Below are 11,606 nucleotides of genomic sequence, written 5' to 3' on the forward strand. Positions count from 1 at the left end.
TCTCTCACTACCCTTCAATCTCCCTGTCCTTCCAATTCCAGTTCTTTTTCCTCTCTAGTAGAGACAAAAGAGACACATTTTATCCATGGACCCAAAACTCCGGTGCTGGTCACAGACTCGGGAAGACAGTGTTCCCTTGGTGTTTAATCACTGTGGGGACGCCTGCCTGATTATTCACCCACATTTCAGAGGTGTCTGATCACTGCAGGGACACCTGCCTTGATCCTTCACCTTGGTGGCAAGTACCACCTCTCCTTGGTGGCAAGTACCACCTACCGTGGGTGGCAAGTACCACCTCCTCTGGGCGGGAAGTACCACCCCCCTCTCTCCGTGTCTCTACCCTCTCTTTTCTCTAAACTTACCGTTTTACTGTGGGCAACCTTCCTCCCTCCATTCCTCCTTCTCCCTTAGCCTGTGTTCTAAAAAACTTAAAACCCCTTCAAGTCACAACTGACCTAAAACCTAAATGCCTTATTTTCTTCTGCAATACTGCTAGGCCCCAATACAAACTTGATAATGGCTCTAAATGGCCAGAAAATGGCACTTTCAGTTTCTCCATCCTACAAGACCTAGATAATTTTTGTCAAAAAATGGGCAAATGGTCTGAGGTGCCTGACGTCCAGGCATTCTTTTACACCTCGGTCCCTCCCTAGCCTCTGCTCCTAATGCAACTCATCCCAAATCTTTCTTCTTTTTCTCCTGTCTGTTCCTTCAGTCTCCACCCCAAGCTGTGGGTCCTTTGAATCCTCCTTTTCTATGAACCCATCTGACCTCTCCCCTCTTTCCCAGGCTGCTCCTTTCAAGGTCCCAATTCTTCCTCAGCCTCCGCTCCCCCACCCTATAATCCTTCTATCACCTCCTCTCCTCACACCCGGTCCAGCTTACAGTTTTGTTCTGTGACTAGCCCTCCCTAGCCTGCCCAACAATTTCCTCTTAGAGAGGTGGCTAGAGCTGAAGGCACAGTCAAGGTTAATGCTCCTTTTTCTTCATCCGACCTCTCCCAAATCAGTTAGTGCTTAGGCTTTTTTTAATCAAATATGAAAACCCAGCCCAGTTCATGGCCCATTTGGCAACAACCCTTAGATGCCTTACTGCCCTAGACACAGAGGGGCTAGAAGGCTGACATTCTCAATATGCATTTTATCACTCAGTCCACTCCTGACATTAGAAAAAGCTCCAAAAATTAAATTCTGGCCCTCAAACCCCACAACAGGACTTAATTAACCTCACCTTCAAGGTCTGCAGTAATAGAGAAGAGGCAGCCAAGTGGCAACGTATTTCTGAGTTGCAATTACTTGCCTCCGCTGTGAGAGAAACCCCAGCCACATCTCCAGCACACAAGAACTTCAAAACACCTAAACCGCAGTGGCCAGGCGTTCCTCCAGGACCTCCTCCCCCAGGATCTTGCTTCAAGTGCCAGAAATCTGGCCACCAGGCCAAGGAATGCCCGCAGCCCAGGATTCCTCCTAAGCCGTGTCCCATCTATGCAGGACCCCACTAGAAATCAGACTGTCCAACTCGCCCAGCAGCCACTCCCGTAGCCCCTGGAACTCTGGCCCAAGGCTCTCGGACTGACTCCTTCCCAGATCTCCTCAGCTCAGTGGCTGAAGAGTGACACTGCCCGATTGCCTCAGAAGCCTCCTAGACCATCACAGATGCTTTGGGTAACCCTTACAGTGGAGGGTAAGTCCGTCCCCTTCTTAATCAATATGGAGGCTACACACTCCACATTACCTTCTTTTCAAGGGCCTGTTTCCCTTGCCTCCATAACTGTTGTGGGTATTGATGGCCAGGCTGCTAGACCCCTTAAAACTCCCCAACTCTGGTGCCAACTTGGACAACATTCTTTTATGCACTCCTCTTTAGTTATCCCCACCTTCCCAGTTCCCTTATTAGGTCAAGACATTTTAACAAAATTATCTGCTACCCTGACTATTCCTGGACTTATAGCCACATCTCATTGCTGCCCTTCTCCCCAACCAAAAGCCTCCTTTGTGTCTTCCTCTTGTATCCCCCCCCCCAACTTAACCCACAAGTATGGGACACCTCTACTCCCTCCCTGGCAACCGATCACATGCCCATTACTATCCCAATAAAACCTAATCAACCTTACTCCACTCAATGCCAGCATCCCATCCCACAACAGGCTTTAAGGGGACTAAAGCCTGTTATCACTCACCTGCTACAGCATGGGCTTCTAAAGCCTATAAACTCTCCTTCCAATTCCCCCATTATACCTGTCCAAAAACCAGACAAGTCTTATAGGTTAGTTCAGGATCTGTGCCTTATCACCCAAATTGTCTTGCCTATCCACCCCATGGTGCCAAACCCATATGCTCTCCTATTTTCAATACCTCCCTTCACAACCCATTATTCGGTTCTGGATCTCAAAGATGCTTTCTTTACTATTCCTTTGCACCCTTCATCCAAGCCTCTCTTTGCTTTCACTTGGACTGACCCTGACACCAATCATTCTCAGCAACTTACCTGTGCTGTATTTCCACAAGGCTTCAGGGACAGCCCTCATTACTTCAGCCAAGCTCTTTCTCATGGTTTACTTTCTTTCCACCACTCTGCTTCTCACCTTATTCAATATATTGATGACCTTCTACTTTGTAGACCTTCCTTTGAATCTTCTCAACAAGACACCCTCCTGCTCCTTCAACATTTATTCTCCAAGGGATATCGGGTATTCCCCTCCAAAGCTCAAATTTCTTCTCCATCCATTACCTACCTCGGCATAATTCTTCATGAAAACATGCATGCTCTCCCTGCCAATTGTGTCTGGCTGATCTCTCAAACCCCAACCCCTTCTACAAAGCAACAACTCCTTTCCTTCCTGGGCATGGTTGGATACATTTGCGTTTGGATACCTGGTTTTGCCATCCTAACAAAACCATTATATAAACTCACAAATAGAAAACTAGCTGACCCCATAGATCCTAAATCCTTTCCCCACTCCTCTTTCCATTCGTTGAAAGCAGCTTGAGAAACTGCTCCCACACTAGCTGTCCCTAACTCATCCCAACTCTTTTTCATTACATACAGCCAAAGCATAGGGCTGTGCGGTTGGAATTCTTACACAAGAGCTGGGACCATGTCCTGTAGCCTTTCTGTCCAAACAACTTGACCTTACTGTTTTAGGCTGGACCCCACATTATTCCTGATACCACACCTGACCCCCATGACTGTATCTCTCTGATCCACCTGGCATTCACTCCATTTCCCCATATTTCCTTCTTTCCTGTCCCTCACCCTGATCACACTTGGTTTATTGATGGCAGTTCCACCATGCATAATTGCCACTCACCAGCAAAGGCAGGCTATGCTATAGTATCTTCCACATCTATCATTGAGGCCACCACTCTGCCCTATTCCACTACCTCTCAGCAAGCTGAACTCATTGCCTTAACTTGAGCCCTCACTCTTGCAAAAAGACTACGCATCAATATTTATACTGACTTTATATGCCTTCCATATCCTGCACCACCATGCTGTTATATGGGCTGAAAGAGGTTTCCTCACTATTCAAGGGTCCTCCATCATTAATGCCTCTTTAATAAAAACTCTTCTCAAGGCCACTTTACTTCCAAAGGAAGCTGGAGTCCTTCACTGCAAAGGCCATCAAAGGGCCTCAGACCCCATTGCTGATAAGACAGCTAAAGATGCAGCCAGTATTCCTATTTCTGTCCCTCATGACCAGTTTTTCTCCTTCTCATGAGTCACTCCTACTTATTCTCCCACTGAAGTTTCTACCTATCAATCACTCCCCACTCAAGGGAAATGGTTCTTGGACCAAGGAAAATATCTCCTTCCAGCCTCACAGGCCCATTCCATTCTGTTGTCATTTCATAACCTCTTCCATGTAAGTTACAAGCCACTAGCCTGTCTCTTAGAACCTCTCATTTCCTTTCCATCGTGGAAATCTGTCCTCAAGGAAATCACTTCTCAGTGTTCCATCTGCTATTCTACTACTCCTCAGGGATTTCTCAGTCCCCCTCCCTTCCCTACACATCAAGCTCAGAGATTTGCCCCTGCCCAGGACTGGCAAATTGACTTTACTCACATGCCCCAAGTCAGGAAACTAAAATACCTCTTGGTCTGGGTAGACACTTTCACTGGATGGGTAGAGGCCTTTCCCACAGGGTCTTTGAAGGCCACCACAGTCATTTCTTCCCTTCAGTCAGACATAATTCCTTGGTTTGGCCTTCCCACCTCTATACAGTCCGATAATGGACCGGCCTTTATTAGTCAAATCACCCAAGCAGTTTCTCAAGCTCTTGGTATTCAGTGGAAACTTCATACCCCTTACTGTCCTCAATCTTCAGGAAAGGTAGAATGGACTAATGGTCTTTTAAAGACACACCTCACCAAGCTCAGCCTCCAACTTAAAAAGGACTTGACAGTACTTTTACCTCTTGCCCTTCTCAGAATTAGAGCCTGTCCTCAAGATGTACAGTCCATTTGAACTTTTATATGGACGCACTTTCTTGCTCGGCCCCAACTTCATCCCAGACACCAGCCCTCTAGGTGACTATCTTCCAGTCCTCCAGCAGGCTAGACAGAAAATTCGCCAGGCTGCTAATCTTTTACCTACTCCAGATTCCCAGCCACATGAAGACACCCTAGCTGGATGATCAGTTCTTGTTAAGAATCTGACCCCTCAAACTCTACAACCTCGATGGACCAGACCCTACTTAGTCATCTATAGTACCCTACGTACCATCTGCCTGCAGGACCCTCCCCATTAGGTTCACTGATCCAGAATAAAGCTGTGTCCGTCAGCCAGCCAGCCTGATCACTCCTCTTCCTCCTGGAAGTTGCAAGTACTCACCCCTACTTCCCTTAAACTCACTCACATTCCTAAAGGATAATAGTAACCCTTATAATCCTAACACATCCTTTCATTCTTATTAGGTCTCTTCTTCCTTACCCTACTCTTTGCAACAGGGCTTTATGCAGTCACCCCCCAACTTGGACTGCACCCCAAAAACTAGTCATCCCTACTCTCTTCTGTCCAGTCATACTCCTATTCACCATTTTCAACTACTCATAAATGCCCTGCCCCTGTTTACACTGCTGGTCTACACTTTTCCTCCAAACCATCATAGTGGATATCTCCTGGTACTATCCCCAATCTGCCACTCTTGGCTCCTTCTTGGAGTGGATAGATGATTTTTGCTGACAGGGCACCCTCTGACACTTTCACCCTGATAAAGTCCTATTATTTACTTTTATACTCCCTCTTATTCTTGTTCCCGTTCTTATGCCACCCTCTACCTCTCCCCAGCTATCTCCACCACACTATCAAACTTACTCACTCTCTCCTAGCCATTTCTAATCCTTCTTTAACAAACAATTGCTGGCTTTGCATTTCTCTTTCCTCCAAAACCGCTGAGGCCTTGACGTACTCACTGCTAAAAAAAGGGGACTCTGTATATTTTTAAATGAAGAGTGTTGTTTTTACCTAAATCAATCTGGCCTGGTATATGACAAAAGAAAAAAAAAACACTCAAGGATAGAGCTCAAAAACTCGCTACTCAGACAACTGATTACACTGGATCCACCTGGCCACTCTCTAACTGGGTATCCTGGCTTCTTCCGATTGTTAGTCTGATACCTATCTTCCTCTTTCTCTTATTCGGGCCTTGTGTCTTCTGATTAATCTCTCAATTCATACAAAACCGCATCCAGGCCACCACCAATCATTCTATACAAATGCTCTTTCTAATAACTCCACAATATTACCCCTTACCCCAAAATATTTCTTCAGTTTAATCTCTCCCACTCAAGTTTCCCACATTGCCCCAATCCCGCTCGAAGCAGCCCTGAGAAACATCGCCCATTATCTCTCCATACCACCCTCAAAAATTTTCGCCGCCCCAACACTTCACCACTATTTCATTTTGTTTTTCTTATTAATATAAAAAGACAGGAATGTCAGGCCTCTGAGCCCACGCTAAGCCATCATAACCCCTGTGACCTGCACGTATACATCCAGATGGCCTGGAGCAACTGAAGAACCACAAAAGATCACATTCCACCATTGTGATTTCTTCCTACCCCAGCCCAACTAATCAATCAACCTTGTGACATTCCCCCACTGGACAATGAGTCTCATGATCTCCCCACCTTGCGCCTTGTGACCCCCACCCCTGCCCGCAAGAGATAACCACCTTTAACTGTAATTTTCCACTACCTACCCCAATCCTATAAAACTGCCCCACCCCATCTCCCTTTGCTGACTCCTTTTTCGGCCTCAGCCTGCCTCAGCCAGGTGAAATAAACAGCATTATTGCTCATACAAAGCCTGTTTGGTGGTCTCTTCACATGGATGCACATGACAACTAGGAAAGCTCATTTTTAGCAGATTGTGGAGTCGCACATCCTACAAAGAGAAAATAGGAGGAAGAAGGGAGAAAAACAACAACAAACAAACAAAAAGAAACAACAATTCTGGAAAATCAATATAGGCCATACTACTCTTAAGTCCATACATCAGCAGGCAGGTATAAAAGTGGTTTATGTATGCAAATAGGTTGCCGTTATTCTCTTCTGAAGTTTAAGTTGTCTGGCTTTAGTTTACAGGGCTTTAAGAAAGCACAGCTTAATTTTTAGTGATTTCAAATAAGGAAAAATAGGAGGGAAAAGGAAAGGAAAGAAGGAAAAAAAGGAAAACATTACTTTGGAGACTTTTAGCCTGGAAAATTTAAGAATTCAGTCCGAACTGTAGAAAATAATAAAAATTGAAAAACATTAGGCAAGACTAGACTCTAACAACAGGTGTACTATAGTTTATTTTGAAACATAATTTTTCTATCTCCAGTTCCATTCTCACTAAAGACAATTCATAGGTCAAATTCATCTTCAAAATAAGTTTTAGTCTTATTATACTTGGCCAGAGTATTTGCATAAATCAGCAAGAATAATTATTTGCCATATAGGCTCCCCACCTTTTTTTAATTGGCTTTGCTGGAACTTTATCCCATAAGGAATCTCAGGTTCAACTTTAATGCCTTAAGCCAAGCCTGTGCCTGTAAATACCTGTATTAATTGGGTGATTTCCTCACCTCAAGGTCCCAAGAAAACTTGGGACTCCTGGGCCTGTCAGAAAGTGACATTCTTTAGTTACCACAGGTCAGGAACCTGTACAGGGACTGTGTAGACAAGGTATGAGGCCAGCTTTCCCAAGGGGCTTTTATTGACTCTGTAAGTCAACTTTGATTTCTTTTTCTTTTCTTTTCTTTTCTTTTTTTTTTTTTTTTGAGATGGAGTCTTGTTCTGTCACCCAGGCTGGAGTGCAGTGGCGTGATCTTGGCTCACTGCTACCTCTGCCTCCTGAGTTCAAGCAATTCTCCTGCCTCAGCCTCCTGAGTAGCTGGGATTACAGGTGCATGCCACCACACCTGGCTAATTTTTGTATTTGTAGTAGAGACAGGGTTTCACCATGTTGATCAGGCTGGTCTCAAACTCCTGACCTTGTGATCTGCCCACCTCGGCCTCCCAAAGTACTGGGATTACAGGCATGAGCCACCATGCCTGGCCAAATTTGATTGTTTAAAGGAGCCTATATCTGAAAACATGCCATTCCAGTCAAAACCTTGGTAAAATAACCAGTGTCTCCAATTGGGTCCTGTTACAAAAGAAAACAGATTCTTATTGCACTTATGCAAATAACTATATTGTCATAAGTTAAGAATACTCATATCTAGTTTCCACATTTTGGAGAAATCAGGTAGAGAGAAATATGCTCCAAATGTTGTTTATAGAAATAGACTTTACTGAATTATTAACAGCTGTAAATAGCTCAAAAGAGAAGTTTTCTTGGCTCTGAAAAACAAAGGATCAAACATTTTAAGCAATAAGTCATAAAAGGGTTACTTCAGTTATCTATTAGTTCAGTCTATGCAATTAACTCCTGTTCTGCTTGATATTCATGAACAATTTAGCTCTCCATGGGAGTCTTGGAAGTGTTTCCTCTATTCTAGAGTCACAATCTCCAAAGTTATCAGAAATCTGCATTCAGAAGCATCAGTGAGAGTCCTCTGCTGATTATAAAACCACCTTTTGAAAAGGATAAAAGTAAAACACAAGTCTTAGAACAGTCAAAAAGACACAATTGACAAGGAAATTTGGCTACTTCTGTGGCATACAACAATTTTACACAATAATCTTAATTATTACTGGCAAGATATGCTAAGACATAACAGAATCACAGGAATTTCAGACAATTCTAGAACACATACTAACAGCATATTTATATAAATGTAATCCAAAGAAAGTTAAACACTGTTTCATATTTGACAATACTTTCTGTACAATATTATTATATTGAATAAGCTCAATATGTCTCTTTTGGACTTCAGAACACTAATATAAAAAAATTAATGAAGACCATAGTTAGAATTTGATTTTGGAAAGTTTGTCAAATATAAAAAAGTTTAAAACACTTCACATCACAAAATAGGATCACAAGTCTTTGTAAAATAAGTCATTCATTTTGAGAAAGTAATAAAGCTTTCAAAAAAAGGCAAGAACCTTCATTCTTTGAGAGAGACTTAATTTCCCAAACAATAAACCCTAATAATGACAGAATGAGGCCAATTAAATTTGTTTCTCAAAATTTTATAAACAATCTATACAATTTTAATCATCTTGATCATAAGATATAATTTCCATGAGCCTTTTTATAACCTTTACAATCTTTTATGAAGGAGTAAGTTAATGCTCCAAGAAAACCTTGTTAATTGGACACAGGGGCCCATATGCTGGTCTTGCATCAGTGTGCCTTTGATAAGGATGGTTAATTTATAGAGAAACTGAACTTATTTTATCTCTCAAAATCGACCCTTACAATCTCACATGCCCACCTCTTCCACAATAGTCCCTGGGCCTTGAGGAGTTGAATAGTTTTTATTGCTGGCCCTGTGTCTCATGAAAGTGGTTTATTTTGATTGGCATCTTCTACAGGGTCTGAAGATGAGGCTTTAATTGCTGCCAGTAGTTAAGATTTAGCAGGACTTGGTGTTCTTTTTAGATGCAGGAGTCAAAGCCCTGTAACTTAATGACACAGGGACTTTGGAAGTACAGGTCAGGAGTGGTGGCTCACACCTGTAATCTCAGCACTTTGGGAGGCTGAGGCAGGTGGATCATGAGGTCAGGAGTTCAAGACCATCCTGACCAACATGGTGAAACCCTGTCTCTACTAAAATACAAAAAATTAGCTGGGGGTGGTGGTGCATGCCTGTAGTCCCAGCTACTCAGGAGGCTGAGGCAGGGGAATCGCTTGAACCCGGGAGGCGGAGGTTGCAGTGAGCCGAGATCATACCGCTGCATTCCAGCCTGGTGACAAAAGGAGACTCCATCTCAAAAAAAAAAAAAAAAAAGTACATACGGAAAGTTACATGGATGTAATAACCTTAATTAATTTTTTAAAATCTCAATTTATTCTAAGCAAACAAAAACTTCATAATAATTACACAGGAATTATTTCAATAAAGCGTAAAATCTGTTTGTTAGGTCAGTTACCCAAAAGCAACTGCAGTGTGACTGCTGTTCCCTCTGGGGAGTCCATTTAGATAACTGTAAGTTTTTGCAAGCACCATTAAGGAGTCAAAACTTGTAGTTATCTAAATGGACTCCCCATAGGGAACAGACCTTCAGTGGTGTGACTGCTGTTCCCTATAAGGAGTCCATTTAGGTAACTGCAATTCAAAACTAATGTAAAGGGTACTTGAATTAGTTAGACATAGGAAGAGTGTTTCCTGCATCATAAGTGAAAATTTTTGGATCCATAGAACAACTTAAAGCTGAGAGCACAGAATATTATGTTGGAAGGAAACATTTCCTTTAGACCTCTAAGATAAAACATTTTTAGCATCAGGCCACAATCATTAGAACCCAAGGAAAAAAAAACAGGAGCTGAAAGTGAGTTGAAGGATAGAGCTATTATTTTAGGCCATTTAAAAGAGGAGGAGAAAGCTGAAAACAGAAATAAAAGTTGAACTTTGCATAATAAAAGTATAATGTCTTGTAATTTTCTTAACAGTAAAGCAATACCTTAAGAAAATTTTATTGTTCTAATTATTTACTGTATAAGTGGTTTTTTAAAAATATCAAAACCTGCGCTTTGGGAGGGCAAGGCAGGCAGATCACTTGAGGTCAGGAGTTTGAGACCAGCCTGGCCAACATGGCAAAAACTTGTCTCTACTAAACATACAAAAATTAGCCAGACGTGGTGGTGGGTACTTGTAATCCTAGCTGCTCGGGAGGCTGAGGCAGGAGAGTCGCTTGAACCTGGGAGCTGGAGGTTGCAGTGAGCCGAGATTGCACCATTGCACTCCAGCCTGGGCAACAGAGTGAGACACGATCTCAAAAAAAAAAATCAAAGCCCAATCTGTAGAAAGACCATTATAAATAATTTCCCTTCAATTATAGACAACTTGATCATATAAAAGTTTTTTCCATAAATCTTATTATGACTTACACAGACCATTCATGATATGCTTAGACTTTCTGGTTTGACCTGAACATCCCTCTTTCTTAAACAACCAGTCATTTTATTCTAGGACAGAAATTTATTATACAAGATTTTTTCTCATATAAAATTATTTTTCTTTAAGCCTTCTTACCAAAAAATACCTCTTTATTTCTATAATTTTCTTTACATCTCTCTTATTTTCTAGTTCCTTTTACCTTGTTTTATGCATAATCTTTAAATAAGCTTTGAATTAGACAAAAATTATTCACCTTTTAACAAGTACACACATTTTTAGAAAGAATGTTATCGTACTATATATACATATTTTAATTGGAAAATACCCATTTAATGAAATATCTATTATTTAATTTAAAATAACTTTAGATTGTAAATTATGTTTGTCTAGAAATATTTATCCCATTACATTTACCACATTATTTTATTTCATTTTATATTTTGAGACAGAGTTTCGCTCTTGTCATCCAGCCTAGAATGCAGTGGTGCAATCTCAACTCACTGCAACCTCGACCTCCCAGATTCAAGTGATTCTTCTGCCTCAGCCTCCTGAGTAGCTAGGATTACAGGTGCTCACCACCATGTCCAGCTAATTTTTGTATTTTTAGAAGAGATGGAGTTTCACTATGTTGGCCAGGCTGGTCTTGAACTCCTGACCTCAGGTGATCTGCCTGCCTCGCCTTCCAAATTGCTGGGATTACAGGTGTGAGCCACCATGCCTGGCCTTACCTAATTATTTTATTTTAATAGTTTACCTAGATTATTTATGAAAACTGCAATGGTCATCATTTAAAGTTATTTCCCTGTCAACCATTTTATATCTTGTGAATTTCACGTGTTTATCTAAGTAAGAACCATAAAATTAAATATACGGTCATTTCACTAAACAATTCAAGTTTTAGCTGTTTTCATTAAATCAATATTAATGTCTTATTTATCAAAAATTACTCAAGCAACGATCATTCTCTTTTGGGCTGGGTTTAATTTAATAACCCTTAGGCCAAATTTTGACACCACATAGTATTTGACAGGGATAAATATGAAATCTCTTCATCAATTAATGAAAACAAAAATGTATGCTGACATTCTTTTTTTTTTTTTTTTTTGAGAC

This window comes from Pan troglodytes, chromosome 1 (assembly GCF_028858775.2).
Source record: "Pan troglodytes isolate AG18354 chromosome 1, NHGRI_mPanTro3-v2.0_pri, whole genome shotgun sequence".
NCBI lineage: Eukaryota > Metazoa > Chordata > Mammalia > Primates > Hominidae > Pan > Pan troglodytes.